This window comes from Salmo salar, chromosome 11, assembly GCF_965601325.2.
Source record: "Salmo salar chromosome 11, fSalSal1, whole genome shotgun sequence".
NCBI classification, from domain to species: domain Eukaryota; kingdom Metazoa; phylum Chordata; class Actinopteri; order Salmoniformes; family Salmonidae; genus Salmo; species Salmo salar.
The window spans coordinates 15,002,919-15,019,060 of record NC_138301.1 but is presented as its reverse complement, the minus strand read 5'-3'; the positions used below and the strand labels follow the sequence as shown (position 1 = coordinate 15,019,060).

The window sequence follows — 16,142 nt, the reverse complement described above, 5'->3', positions numbered from 1 at the left end:
GTATGATTTTAGCCATGTAATGCCACGATTTTACAGTCCCAGACAACATTTCCATGTGGTGGGAAAATTCTTAGGTCGTAAACGATTATCGGACGTCTTGACTCTTTCAGTGTAACAGGGTCTAGGTCTGCCCAATAACTACCATTACGTGCCTTTGTAGGTTCCAACAAAGTTCTTGTGTCAGAATTGTTGAGCCTTCATCGCAGGGCTGGCAGATTTTATTTGCAGAAAGGTTTTTATGAAAACATTTTGGGGAAGGACATAAAAGATTGTAAAAACACCAGCAAATCAGCTCCAAGTGATTATAATTTTGGAAATCTGTTCCAACCCAGTGGGGGAAACCTGGTTGAAAAGACGTGCATGACGTCTTATTCTGGTCGCAAACTGGTTGATAATGACGGGGGTTTTTTACGTCTTTTTACTGACCAGAATGTATTTTTCTAACCGCCATATGACCAGCTGGTCATAATTCTGACCACTATATTATGTTTTATATTGTAGCCTACTGGTCATAGTTAAGACCTCATCATTTCTATTGTGTTATTGACTGTACTTTTGTTTATCCTATGTGTAACTGTGTTGTTTCTGTCGCACTGCTTTGCTTTATCTTGGCCAGGTCGCAGTGTCAACTGGCCTACCTGGTTAAATGAAATTTAAAAAAATAATCATAACCTGGTAATGCCTACCTAACTACAGCTCCTCCTCAGAAAAAAAAGGGTTCTTCGGCTGTCCCCATAGAAGAACCATTTTTGCCATTGCTTGATCTATTTTAAACGTAAGAATATGTTGCAGATTAACTTTAATTGGTAACTATGGAAACCAATAGAAATGTAATGAACAACATTTTCAATATCCAACTTTATCCCCTGCAATACTTTTTACAGTACACTCTTAGCACCTTTTTTTCTATCTAGAACCTAAAAGCGTTATTTTGGTTGTCCTATAGGAGAACCTTTTGAAGAACCTTTTTGGTTCCAGGAAAAAACCCATTTAGTTTCCATGTAGAACCCTCTGTGGAAAAGGTTCTACATTTACATTTAAGTCATTTAGGAGACGCTCTTATCCAGAGCGACTTACAAAATGGTGCATTCACCTTATGATATCCAGTGGAACAACCACTTTACAATAGTGCATCTAAATATTTTAAGGGGGGGGGGGGGGGGGGGGGGGGGGTTAGAAGGATTACTTTATCCTATCCTAGGTATTCCTTAAAGAGGTGGGGTTTCAGGTGTCTCCGGAAGGTGGTGATTGACTCCGCTGTCCTGGCGTCGTGAGGGAGCTTGTTCCACCATTGGGGTGCCAGAGCAGCGAACAGTTTTGACTGGGCTGAGCGGGAACTGTGCTTCCTCAGAGGTAGGGGGGCCAGCAGGCCAGTGGTGGATGAACGCAGTGCCCTTGTTTGGGTGTAGGGCCTGATCAGAGCCTGAAGGTATGGAGGTGCCGTTCCCTTCACAGCTCCGTAGGCAATCACCATGGTCTTGTAGCGGATGCGAGCTTCAACTGGAAGCCAGTGGAGAGAGCGGAGGAGCGGGGTGACGTGAGAGAACTTGGGAAGGTTGAACACCAGACGGGCTGCGGCGTTCTGGATGAGTTGTAGGGGTTTAATGGCACAGGCAGGGAGCCCAGCCAACAGCGAGTTGCAGTAATCCAGACGGGAGATGACAAGTGCCTGGATTAGGACCTGCGCCGCTTCCTGTGTGAGGCAGGGTCGTACTCTGCGAATGTTGTAGAGCATGAACCTACAGGATCGGGTCACCGCCTTGATGTTAGTGGAGAACGACAGGGTGTTGTCCAGGATCACGCCAAGGTTCTTAGCACTCTGGGAGGAGGACACAAGGGAGTTGTCAACCGTGATGGCGAGATCATGGAAGGGGCAGTCCTTCCCTGGGAGGAAGAGCAGCTCCGTCTTGCCGAGGTTCAGCTTGAGCTGGTGATCCGTCATCCACACTGATATGTCTGACAGACATGCAGAGATGCGATTCGCCGCCTGGTTATCAGAAGGGGGAAAGGAGAAGATTAATTGTGTGTCGTCTGCATAGCAATGATAGGAGAGACCATGTGAGGATATGACAGAGCCAAGTGACTTGGTGTATAGCGAGAATAGGAGAGGGCCTAGAACAGAGCCCTGGGGGACACCAGTGGTGAGAGCGCATGGTGCGGAGACAGATTCTCGCCACGCCACCTGGTAGGAGCGACCTGTCAGGTAGGATGCAATCCAAGCGTGGGCCGCGCCGGAGATGCCCAACTCGGAGAGGGTGGAGAGGAGGATCTGATGGTTCACAGTATCAAAGGCAGCAGATAGGTCTAGAAGGATGAGAGCAGAGGAGAGAGAGTTAGCTTTAGCAGTGCGGAGAGCCTCCGTGACACAGAGAAGAGCAGTCTCAGTTGAATGCCCAGTCTTGAAACCTGACTGATTAGGATCAAGAAGGTCATTCTGAGAGAGATAGCAGGAGAGCTGGCCAAGGACGGCACGTTCAAGAGTTTTGGAGAGAAAAGAAAGAAGGGATACTGGTCTGTAGTTGTTGACATCGGAGGGATCGAGTGTAGGTTTTTTCAGAAGGGGTGCAACTCTCGCTCTCTTGAAGACGGAAGGGACGTAGCCAGCGGTCAAGGATGAGTTGATGAGCGAGGTGAGGAAGGGGAGAAGGTCTCCGGAAATGGTCTGGAGAAGAGAGGAGGGGATAGGGTCAAGTGGGCAGGTTGTTGGGCGGCCGGCCGTCACAAGACGCGAGATTTCATCTGGAGAGAGAGGGGAGAAAGAGGTCAAAGCACAGGGTAGGGCAGTGTGAGCAGGACCAGCGGTGTCGTTTGACTTAGCAAACGAGGATCGGATATCGTCAACCTTCTTTTCAAAATGGTTGACGAAGTCATCCGCAGAGAGGGAGGAGGGGGGGGGAGGGGGAGGAGGATTCAGGAGGGAGGAGAAGGTAGCAAAGAGCTTCCTAGGGTTAGAGGCAGATGCTTGGAATTTAGAGTGGTAGAAAGTGGCTTTAGCAGCAGAGACAGAAGAGGAGAATGTAGAGAGGAGTGAGTGAAAGGATGCCAGGTCCGCAGGGAGGCGAGTTTTCCTCCATTTCCGCTCGGCTGCCCGGAGCCTTGTTCTGTGAGCTCGTAGTGAGTCGTCGAGCCACGGAGCAGGAGGGGAGGACCGAGCCGGCCTGGAGGATAGGGGACAGAGAAAATCAAAGGATGCAGAAAGGGAGGAGAGGAGGGTTGAGGAGGCAGAATCAGGAGATAGGTTGGAGAAGGTTTGAGCAGAGGGAAGAGATGATAGGATGGAAGAGGAGAGAGTAGCGGGAGAGAGAGAGCGAAGGTTGGGACGGTGCAATACCATCCGAGTAGGGGCAGAGTGAGAAGTGTTGGATGAGAGCAAGAGGGAAAAGGATACAAGGTAGTGGTCGGAGATTTGGAGGGGAGTTGCAATGAGATTAGTGGAAGAACAGCATCTAGTAAAGATGAGGTCAAGCGTATTGCCTGCCTTGTGAGTAGGGGGGGAAGGTGAGAGGGTGAGGTCAAAAGAGGAGAGGAGTGGAAAGGAGGAGGCAGAGAGGAATGAGTCAAAGGTAGACGTGGGGAGGTTAAAGTCAACCAGAACTGTGAGAGGTGAGCCATCCTCAGGAAAGGAACTTATCAAGGCGTCAAGCTCATTGATGAACTCTCCAAGGGAACCTGGAGGGCGATAAATGATAAGGATGTTAAGCTTGAAAGGGCTGGTAACTGTGACAGCATGGAATTCAAATGAGGAGATAGACAGATGGGTCAGGGGAGAAAGCGAGAATGTCCACTTGGGAGAGATGAGGATTCCAGTGCCACCACCCCGCTGGCTCGATGCTCTAGGGGTATGCGAGAACACGTGGGCAGACGAAGAGAGAGCAGTAGGAGTAGCAGTGTTATCTGTGGTAATCCATGTTTCCGTCAGCGTGAAACTACATGAAACCAAAAGGGTTATACCTGAAACCAAAATGGTTCTTCAAAAGGTTCTCCTATAGGACAATCAAAATAACACTTTTAGGTTCTAGATAGCACCTTTTTTTCTAAGAGTGTACTGTAAAAAGTATTGCAGGGGATACAGTTGGATATTGAAAATGTTGTTCATTACATTTCTATTGGTTTCCATAGTTACCAACAAAAAGGTTAATCTGCAACATATTCTTACGTTTAAAATAGCTCAAGCAATGGCAAAAACAAATCTACACCACCATTTTTCACACATCTGCATACAATAATTGTTTTGTGATTCACCCACAGATATTACATGCATAGAAATACTGGGAGTATATAAAGGCCCCTTGTTTTATTTGATGAATGATTAATAAGAGTGGTGTGATGGGCTAGATCCTCATCAGGGACCTCTGAGCACAGAAGGCGATCTGGAGCGTAGTGGCCCTCTTGAAGAGTTGTGTGACATGTCAGATCTGCAGTGAAAAGAATCAGCGCATTACAACTGTATCAATTAGAGATTTTATAAGCAAACTAAAAAAGGACATTCTTGAAGAAACTTGGACTCAGCTGGCTAAAAGTATTTTCATGGTACTAGTTGAATAATTTTGTGGCAGTTATAGTTGTCTTTAAAAAAGTGCAACTTGCTCATATACATACTTAGCATCCTTCTCCAACAGGGGAATATTTTGGAACTTTCCAGAGGGCCCGCAACACATCAACCTCCTGAGTTTTCTGGCGTTTCATGACACTTACTGTAAGCATAAAAAAATAAATTAACGATTGGCATAATGTGGGCATGCAGGACATAACTAACGCACAGTAAAATATATTTAACAGTCAGAATCTACTAAAAGTGGTAGCAAAGGCAACTTTTTATAAACACACCGCTCTATAATCCTAAGGACTGTGTCTCGGACAAAAGTTCCCCAATTGAGGCCAGCTTGGCAGTCTTAAAAAAAAAACAGTTCAATACAAAAATGTAAGCATGTGTACAGAGGCAATAAAAATACAAAATATTATATTGTTCTCAAGTTATGTGTCTGTCATATCATTCCTGCAACAAACAGTGTTAGACATGGGTGTAATTGGCACATTTCTTCCTCTCCTCTGCACACCTGTTTAAGTGAGCGACAGGGAGAATGAGTAAGAGAGAAACGGGAGAAACTTTACATCACTCACCAAGTCTGTTGAATCAGGACACAAGGGTTTTGCACCTAAAAAAAAAAGGGGCGAGTTAAAATAGGATTTTATTTGCCTTATTAGAAGCGGTGCCATTTCAATTTGATCCACTTACACTACTACACTCTTAGAAAAAAAGGGTTCCAAAAGTGTTCTTCGGCTGTCCTACATTGGAAAACTGTTTTTGGTTCCAGGTAGAACCATTTTGGCTTCCCGGTAGAACCATTTTGGGTTCCGTGTAGAACCCTCTGTGGAAAGAGTTCTACCTAGAACCAAAGGGTTCTCCTATGGCAGGTATCATCAACTAGATGCAGCCACGGGTTGAGCGGATGGTCAGGGGGCCGGAACATAATTAGAAAAAAATGTAACCTGCAAATTGACCACAAGAAGCCCAAACGGATATAATATTTAACTAAACCAGAATCATTTCAAACGTTGCTTACATTTGTATACGAACACATACTGTATCTCTCTATTAAGTGTGGGAATACTTGTAACAGATTTTCAAAATTAAAATCACTTGAAGCTGATTCACTGGAGTTCAGAATATGTTTCTAAGAGTGTAGGATCAGACAATCATGGGCAGCTGAATAGCATGTCTCTTGAGGAATCCAGTCTCAGTGAGATCTGATGCAGAGAAAACCATGTCATGCTCATCAGCATAGCTAGTACAAACCTAGCTCTTAGAAAGATGGTTAGTAGGAATCAACACAAATTGAAGATCAGAATAACAAACATCAACATTTTGCACATAGCTTACTGTAAATGTAATTTAAGGAGGGGTGGTTCTGCTCTCTCTTTTCCCTGGGATGTGGTAGAATAGATCAGTGGTAACTGTGTGGGTGGCCAAGCACTGCTGTAGAGGTCAAGCATCAGGTCATTGACATGTTTCAGGAGCTGTAAAGTCAGAGATGAATCATGATTAACCATTACCTAAGGTCTTCACTAAGTTGGACTTAGCCTAGTAAATACATTGACTATGCTGCCCCTCAGCAATCTGGCAGTTAGGCAGACAGATGGAGAGAGAGACAGCAAAACATTTACGTTTCTTAGTCAGCAGGTTGGATAACTACTGTACTCCTTTTTGCTCCTTCCTCCATCCTTCCATCCAAGCTAGAAGATTCCTGCAAAAAAAATATCATAAATAATTGAAAAAGGGTGTTGAGAGGTGCAACGTTAGAATGAGTATTGAGGGGGAGCAGGGGTTGGCAAAATGTATTGCTACAGTAGCCAGCTAGCTACAGTAGCAAATCTTTCCTTGTCGCTCTTCTCCCCAACAAACTGCCGCTTCACTTACAAAAGTAAAACAAGAATGCAGGAGAACAGGGCCTGTCACTTAGCAGTTAAAAAAAAAACTGCTGTTGTTTTTCAGCTGTGTTGTTGTGTAGTTTACCAGGCGCTCTGTCCCAATTGCCATATGGAATTCCAATCCAAGTTTTAGCTGGAATTTCTGTTTCTTCTTCTTTAAGGTTTCATGGCAGACTACTGTACACCTATTGGTGTACTTCCACCACCTACTTCTTCTTCTTTAGGATTTGGTTGGCGGATCGCATCCAACTTTTAGGTGCATGCACCGCCACTTACTGTGTTGGTGTGTGAGGCCATTCATGGCCTACCTACCTATTACATTCTTGATGTGGTAATACAAAATTGGGTAATGGAAAGAAATTGCCCTGCCAAATGTTGGGCCTCTTTAACAAAAAACATTACCCCATTCCACTATTTAACCCAATCTAATCCTATGCCAGACCTATGGTCTGAGAGGACAGAACACTACCACGCAACACCCCCTGCAACTGTTCTGCAGTAAATCCTCACAATCCCCACCACAACCTCTATTTCTATGACTTCCGAACCATTTCTGCAGTACAATTGACAACCATGGCTATGAATGCTAAAAAGCCAACTTTACTGAAGCACACATTCTTCCCATCACTCTCTGTTGGTCTCTGCCTACTCACAGGAATCCTCTCAGTGTCCCTCACCCTGTAACCATCTTCTCCTTTCTGTAGTGCTCTAACCAGGGCAATCTCAAACCGGACACCTGTGATCTCCAGCCCCATGGGCACCCCTACAACTTTCTCCTCCTATACTACACATTCCTTCATCTCATGCCCTCCTGTACACTTCTCCATCTAGGAATCTCCCTTCTACACACTGCTGCCACATGCCCATAATGTTGACACCTAAAACCCCATAGTATTTTTGGAACAAAAGCTCTCACGGGATAACTTACACTTCCTAACATGACGTTGTCGGGCAAAGACTCTACATCAAAACTCAGCAGGGCAGACGATGTCATCTCCGTTTCCTCACACTCTCCACCGGGTCTGCGTCGCGCTAAACAGTGGGCTTCACATACACTGGGAATCTTCAATTTCAACTGATCCTCCTCATCACTTAATGTCAACCCATTGTCACATTTCTTGCCCCTAATCGCGCGATATGGAGTGTCCGCTCCCTCTAGACTGAAGAAACACAACAAATCAACACTATTCCACTCTGAGTTACTCTCACCAACTCGCACAGTCCCCAACCTCTTCTCCACCCAACGTGACACTCTATTTGGATCAGCCAAAATGCAAGGATCCATTCTCTCCACATATCTCACTGCCACTGGGCCAGAATCATCCTCGGGTTGAGGCCCGAACTCTGCTGTCCTCGCCGCAGGTACTACATCCATACTCTCGTCAGATTCCATCTCTGAACTACTAGAGCACATATCCCTATTTTTGCACTTGGCGCCAACCTTACTCACCACACCGCCCTTACTCACCACACCGCTTCTCTCTACACTCAGCTCCTTCTCGACGGTCATCACTGCCACCACAATTAATTCACCCTCACCGCGTTCACTTTCCTTCTGTAGCTCTTCCAAAAGTTCCCACATTCCATATTCCCTCAAAACTTATTCCACTTGTCTCGTTATCCGCCATATTCTCCTTCAACAGGTCTTCCAGAAGGCTTGTGCAATCCCCCACTCCATATTTATTCAGAACGTGTTGCACTTCCTTCATTTTTTCCATCAACCCTGTGTCTCGGAGCATGCTAGATAAGATAGCTAACTAGCTCTTGTTGTCCATGGCGATATGGCAACACTAACCCTAACAAGGTGTGTATCAATTGAACCTTTCGTTTTTTTATTTTATTATTAAAAGGTCCTTATGCTTCCAAACCCGTACCTCAAGCGACGTGTGTTAACGTTTACACTGAATATAATCAACAACTATCATCAGAAATCAAGCGATATGAATCAGACAGTGGGGCGCCGACTGACCCACTAGTTGGTCAATCGGTTCAAATCAATGTTTCATATCGTGGTGTAGATGTACTGTAGATCGAATTGCACTCAAGAAATGTTCTTCCCTACTATGGGTCATATTAGCGGGCTATCCCGGGGTTAAAACACTTACAAATCCATTACGTACCTTTGACGAAGGGAAAGGACATCAGAAGATCTTCTACTTTTAGATACAGCACAATAAATTCATCATTTCCGCCTACTCGGAAATTCGATATGAAACGTTGATTTGAACCTTCTGACCAACTAGTGGGGTCAGGCGGCACCCCACTTTCTGATTCAACTCGCGTGATTTCTGATGATTGGTTCTGAATGGGGTGTCCATCGCTTTAGCTGAAACTAATATGCCCACCTCCTTATTTAGCTACTGAAATTAGAATACAATTACTGCACGCATTATGCTAATTGCTTGAAAGCTTTAAGACTAGGACTAATTATTGATAATAAATATGATAAAAATTGGGTTTTGTAAATCCTGGTGGATTGTAGTAGGATATTGAAAGATTACCATTAGAAGCCAACACACAGCAAGCGATCCAGATATCATTAATTAAACAACCATTATTTTATTGTACTGCAGTTTTACTGCATTTTAACGGCAGTGACATTTTGTAAGGGTATCCTATATTATTGTGGATGTTTATCTTACATGGTGGTAGCCTAGAACAAATGTTATGGAAGTGAATGTGCACTTTTCAAATTGGGTGGACTGCAATTACAAAAAACACAACCATAGCCTGTAGTAAAAGCAAAAGCATTTATAGAATCCGAGATTCTCTAAATTTTGGACCATCTCTTAGGACCGCAGAGACTGTCACCAATTTCAGCTTTTAATGGCCTAGTAAATTCGATGATTTGGAGGTGAAACAGTTATTTCATCACCTGCCGAATAAAACCGAGGTAAAGACAGTTTCAGGTTGGATATTTGACGGATATTCGCCTGTAGTTTTCCTTATGTCCACCAACAGCAGTTAGGGACTGTCAACATAGTGACAAATACAATTTTTCTAATTTCAATAGCTCTTTAACCATTACGCCTAAAACTGTCAAAACTGGTTGTAGCTAACCTGATGGCATAGACACACATTGCACACATTTTTTTTGTCGATTTACATCTCACACTATTTTAAATTATTTATTTAAATGTCAATAGCTCATTGGTCATATGACCTACTGACTTCAAACAAGGTTCAGAATGTCCACTGACTACTGTTCTATATTGCACACCCTTTAGTTTGTCCATTTTCATCTCACAAGATTTTACATGAATTTTTCCAAATAAAACATTTAAATAGCTCCTTGGTCATGTGACCTAGAGACTTCAAACAAGGTTCATAATGTCCACTCAGTGGGCCTACACATTGCACACCCTTTAGTTTGTCCATTATCATCTCACAAGATTTTACATGAATATTTCCAAATTTAAGATTTCAATAGCTCCTTGGTCATGTCAATTACACACCTTAGAAGCGTGCAGTGTATATACACCCATATTGCATAACCTATAGTCATGTATCTTCTATATTGTTGTACATTAATATTAGTTTGACAATTAGGGGGTTCAGTCCAGTGTTGTGTTTACCCTTTCCTTTAACTATAATAATTGGTAGTTCTAAGTACTTCTTTTCCCTGTTTTTTAATTTTTCCATAGTATTTAACAGCGGTACACAATAGGAGAGAGACAGATTTCTCCTTTCATCGTTAATATCAACCATGAAGGAAAATGGCAAAGTACTAGAGTCATGTTATTAATTGTCCAAAGCAGGGATGGAGAGTGAGCTAGTGAGGTAGGCTGCAGTGGGTTTGCTGGTCAATACATATACTGAAAATTTAAAAGTGCTTCCTCACCATCTTATACTTTTCAGGGAAGTTAGAAACCAATATACACAGGCAGTTAGGAAAGCAAAGGCTAGCTTTTTCAAACAGAAATTTGCATCCTGTAGCACAAACTCCAAAAAGTTCTGGGACACTGTAAAGCATGGAGAATAAGAGCACCTCCTCCCAGCTGCCCACTGTACTGAGACTAGGAAACACTGTCACCACCGATAAATCTACGATTATAGAGAATTTCAATAAGCATTTTTCTACGGCTGGCCTTGCTTTCCACCTGGCTACCCCTACACCGGTCAACAGCTCTGCACCCCCTACAGCAACTTGCCCAAGCCTCCCCCATTTCTCCTTCACCCAAATCCACATAGCTGATGTTCTGAAAGAGCTGCAAAATCTGGACTCCTACAAATCAGCTGGGCTAGAATATCTGGACCCTCTCTTTCTAAAAGCTGCCGCGGTCATCCCCCTCTTCAAAAGGGGGAGACATTCTAGACCCAAACTGTTACAGACCTATATCTATCCTACCCTGCCTTTCTAAGGTCTTCGAAAGCCAAGTTAACAAACAGATTACCGACCATTTTGAATCCCACCGTACCTTCTCCTCTATGCAATCTGGTTTCCGAGCTGGTCATTGGTGCACCTCAGCCACGCTCAAGGTCCTAAACGATATCATAATCACCATCGACAAAAGACAATACTGTGCAGCTGTATTCATCGACCTGGCCAAGGCTTTCGACTCTGTCAATCACCGCATTCTTATCGGCAGATTCAACAGCCTTGGTTTCTCAAATGGCTGCCTCGCCTGATTCACCAACTACTTCTCAGATAGAGTTCAGTGTGTCAAATCAGAGGGCCTGTTGTCCGGACCTCTGGCAGTCTCTATGGGAGTGCCACAGGGTTCAATTCTCGGGCCGACTCTTTTCTCTGTATACATCAATGATGTCGCTCTTGCGGCTGGTGATTCTCTGCTCCACCTCTACGCAGACGACACCGTTCTGTATACTTCTGGCCCATCGTTGGACACTGTGTTAACTAACCTCCAGATGAGCTTCAATGCCATTCAATTCTCCTTCCGTGGCCTCCAACTACTCTAACTGCAAGTAAAACTAAATGCATGCTCTTCAAACGATCACTGCCCGCACCTGCCCGCCTGCCTAGCATCACTACTCTGGACGGTTCTGACTTAGAATATGTGGACAACTACCTAGGTGTGTGGTTAGACCGTAAACTCTCCTTCCAGACTCAAATTAAGCATCTCCAATCCAAAATTAAATCTAGAATCGGCTTCCTATTTCGCAACAAAGCATCCTTCACTCATATTGCCAAACATACCCTCGTAAAACTGACTATCCTACCGATCCTTGACTTCGGCGATGTCATTTACAAACTAGCCTCCAACACCGTATTCAGCAAATTGGATGCAGTCTATCACAGTGCCATCCGTTTTCGTCACCAAAGCCCCATATACTACCCACCACTGCGACCTGTATGCTCTCGTTGGCTGGCTCTCACTTCATATTCATCGCCAAACCCACTGTCTCCAGGTCATCTATAATTCCTTGCTAGGTAAAGCCCCGCCTTATTTCAGCTCACTGGTCACCATAGCAGCACCCACCAGTTGCACGTGCTCCAGCAGGTATATTTCACTGGTCACCCCAGAAACCAATTCCTCTTTGACCGCCTTTCCTTCCAGTTCTCTGCTGCCAATGACTGGAATGAATTGCAATAATCACTGAAGCTGGAGACTCATATCTCCCTCACTATCTTTAAGCATCAGCTATCAGAGCAGCTTACAGATCATTGCACCTGTACATAGCCCATCTGTGCAATGTGTAGGCCCACTTAGTGGACATTCTGAACCTTGCTTGAAGTCAGTAGGTCACATGACCAAGGAGCTATTGAAATTCAAATGTAAAAAAGGTTTGTTTTAATTTTGAAAAATTCATAAAAACTTGTGAGATGAAAATGGACAAACCGAAGGGTGTGCAATATAGAAGGGTAGTCAGTGGACATTCTGAACCTTGCTTGAGTCAAGTAGGTCACATGACCAAGGAGGTATTGAAATTCAAATGTAAAACCAGTTTGTACTTTGTATACGCTCCCTAACTAATTGAACTAGTAATACAAAATGCTTTTCACATTTCCACATGTTTATTAGCTTTGGAAAGTGAATTAATGTCCAAATCGTGAAAAAAAAGACCTGTGCAATGTTGTGTGCAATTTTTCCAACATATGACACTTATTTGGAGTCTGTGGCTCAAGTGGTTTGAAAGCTATTGAGGTTTGAAAGCGTGACTATCCGTCGAATATCCAACTTGAAACTGTCTTTACCTCAGTCCGAATAAACACCTCAAATGTCCCTACTCCTGAAAAAGTCAATCTGGCCAGATAAACTGAAGTGGACTCAGCCCGAGTACCATTAGCCGGAGACCAGAGTAATATGATTCTGCTGGATTTGGGAAGAGCTCGGCCTGCATGAAGCAAAACTATTATATCTGTTTGGGCTACTCGCAGTCAATTTGCAGTCTACAAATGATTTGTAATTGTGTTCCAGCCCCCTAAACATCCACTCAAGTAAATATCGGCTCGTGGCTGAATCTAGTTTATGATCCCTGCTTTATCGTGCAGTGTGGCTGGTGTTACGAGCCGATCCCGGTGACTGACCAATAAGAACATGGCTGGCACTGAGTATGCACTTAATAATACAATTATTGTGAATAGTCAGATTAATATAATTGTTCGATTTAAACTTTTACATGCTTTAAAAGAGGAAGAACGATTCCCCTAATAATCTTGTTTACATGACACTTCTGAAATCAGGCTACCTGATGGGAGTTTGATAAATGCAGAAATTCAGCAATCAAAATAAACCTACCACAGCGATCATGCTAATTTTGGTAATCCTGTTTGATTCTGAGTTCAGAGATAATAGTTTGTATGTGAAAACTATTTCTATGATGCATACTTTCAGTTTTTCCGAACTCACTTCACTCGCTTAAAGGGAAGCTTGCGCTGCAGGTGCTGGCGCATGTGCAGATCAAATACGCCGTTGCAGTTGACATAGCCTCACAAGCCAATCGCAGAATGTGACGACAGAACTGAAGCAAATTGTACTATCTGGCCAGGTTAATATCAAGATTTTAATATGGTAACATCGCACATTAATAATGGTAAAATACTGAATCTGACATAGTGTGGGAAGGCCTTTAGGGGGAGATGAGCTCAAAAAGCACACAATAACAACTCACTGAGGAGAAAAACAGAGAAACTTACAGAAACACACTAACTTCTCACTGAGGAGATTGCCCGTAGCCTACATAAACATTATGTGGAGGTCTAAACAGAATAGACTGCACAAAAAAAGCTAACACTGAAAGGGGAACCCGTTTTGCTGCTAGGTAAAACCCTTTGCAGAGGGTTCTACGGAGAATCCTTTTATCTTTGAAGGGTTCCTCCTATAACCCTCTGAACGGTTTCACCAGTCTTGTTAGCCTTTAAAAACTCTTTATGACAATACATTACATACGGTATATCATAAGGCCTTCTTTGAGAGCCTAGTTGTACCCTAACACAGAGATGCTAGAGTGACGATATCCAACAATTGGAACGTTTAATCACCCACATTCAGAACGACTGCATTCAGAACGTACTGGTCCCCCTTCCCACGGGGGACCAGTACGGGGGAAAAAAAGTATGAAATGTATGCATTCACTACTGTAAGTCGCTCTGGATAAGAGCGTCTGCTAAATGACTAAAATGTAAATGAAGATTGAGTAACCTACTGTAGACTACCCAAATCATGTAAACTAGAATAACTATCTCAGTAACCGTTGCAATAAGTCCAACTACTAACATATTAGATTAGTTTAGGAAAATTAATGTTATTTATCTTTGCTTGATTAATCTTATGCAACACAATCTGTAGTGGCTTCCTTTCCTCTTTACCATAGCCACTGCCCTAGCCTGAAAGCGGGGTTGTTTCGTACGAATACAGTCCACATTCAAGGTTTCCAAACGGCCAAAACATTCAATGAGATCCAGGGATATGGTGCAACAAAAAGGTTCATTCTTCTTATATCTAAAAAAATAAAAATAATAATGATTCTCCAATCAACTTAAAGCATAGATTAATTGACATGTAAAATACATAATATGACCTGTTTGTATGTCTGTATGGTCAAAATACTATATCTCTCCCGCATCTAGCTAGCATCCTCCCCCCCGAAGGCCCAACTTCCTTCCTTTATCCTAACACACTTACCACAGTATAATGAATGGGCAAGCTTACAGATTGAGCTGCTTCTCTTGGCACGTTGTTTTCCTTTCATAAATATTGTTTAAAGTGCTGTCGTTGCTCAAATCGAATGATGACCTTTTCTGCTTCATCTAGGTCATCTATAGACAGACTTCTTTTCCAAATGTCAGTTTGAACTTGTCAATTTGTTCCTTCAGTGTGTTTGTTAAACTCTGATCTTAACCTGGATCAGTTTTTGTAAGAACTTTCCTTTTCTGGCTTAACTGCAGAAGAAGTCTCTTCAGTTTCAGCATCCAGGCAACTGCTTTCTTCAAGCTGTTCCATGTTGAATAGTACTCAGTTTGCTGGTCAGACTCTTTTTTTCCACACTTGTACTGTTTACGATGACGTCTTCTCACCTCTGGATCATCCGGAGGGATGGAGCCAAGCTCCTCGGGTACTTTTGGCCATTGTGTTTCTGCTTTCTCCAGGAATTCTGGTCCTTTGCGCCATCTCTTTGAGTTCAGGAAAGTTTCAACATGTAATCCTCAAGGCATCATCGGCTGGGTTGTGTTTGGAGTTCAAATACCGCCACTGTTTTTCTTTCGATAGGTATGGGATCATAGCAACCCTATTAGCCACAAAGATATGGAATCTCTTGGTATCGTTGCAGATGTATTTTAGCACAGACTGGCTGTCTGAACTTGAGGAGTCAACTTTCTGGACAATCTGGAGCTCCAACCTTAACATCCTGTCCACTCGCACTGCCAATGTTGCTGCGGCAAGTTCCAGTCTGGGGATCGTCATCTGCTTAATTGGAGTCACCCTTGATTTCCCCAGTATGAATGCGATGTGGACCTTTTCCATACCATCTGTTAACCTAAGGTAGCTTGCCGTGCCATAACCTTGTTCACTTGCATCACCGAAGTGATGCAGCTGTGCGGTCTTGATTTGACCAAAGTTCTCAGGCATCATACACCTGTCAATGTGGAATCTGGACAGCTGGTCCAGCTCTGAGTGCCATCTCTTCCATGAAAGAGAGTGTTCTTCGGGATGACTTTGTCCCAGCCACACTTTAGCTTGCAGAGCGCTTGAAGAATTTGCTTTGCCTTTAATACGAATGGTGCGAGGAAACCTAATGGATCATAAATTATGCTAACAGTTGAGAGAATACCTCTTCTTGTAAGGGGTCTGTTCTTGACAATGACTCGGAAGGTAAACACTTCACTTTCAATGTTCCATCGGATTCCAGGTTCTCTTTCAACAGGCAGCTTTTCTCTGTCCAGGTCCAGTTCTTTTATCTGCTTGGCGTTGTGTTCAACAGGGTTAGAAGCCAGCACAGCGCGGCTGTTGCTGACCCACTTGGTCAATTTGAACCCACCCTGAGAGCACACATCCTTGAGGTTTTTTCTGAGAGCTATGGCTTGTTCTTCTGTGGCCACTGACTTGAGGCAGTCATCAACATAGCAGTTGGACTTGACTGTTTGAATCACCTCTTCATCGTACCTCTCACAGTTGTCTTCTGCAGTCTTTCGCGGTGCAAAGTTGGCACAACTTGGAGAGGATATAGCACCGAAAAGATGTACCGTCATTCTGTACTCCTCCAACCTTTTGTTAGTATCACCGTCCGGCCACCATAGGAATCGCAGGAAGTCT

General features: G+C 43.6%; 1 protein-coding gene and 1 long non-coding RNA gene across 2 annotated transcripts in view; one reads left to right on the top strand and one right to left on the bottom strand.

Annotated features, from left to right (window-relative positions):
• si:ch211-186j3.6 (neural-cadherin) overlaps positions 1-16,142 on the top strand; it is a 232,342-nt gene that overhangs the window by 13,798 nt on the left and 202,402 nt on the right. The gene's annotated exons all lie outside the window — the stretch shown is intronic.
• Positions 4,270-8,737, bottom strand: LOC106562043 (uncharacterized). Its single transcript, XR_001318965.3, has 6 exons — positions 8,550-8,737; positions 6,166-6,245; positions 5,882-6,018; positions 5,122-5,156; positions 4,600-4,694; positions 4,270-4,415 (listed from the first exon to the last, which is right to left on the bottom strand). It is a non-coding gene; the product is annotated as an uncharacterized LOC106562043 (long non-coding RNA).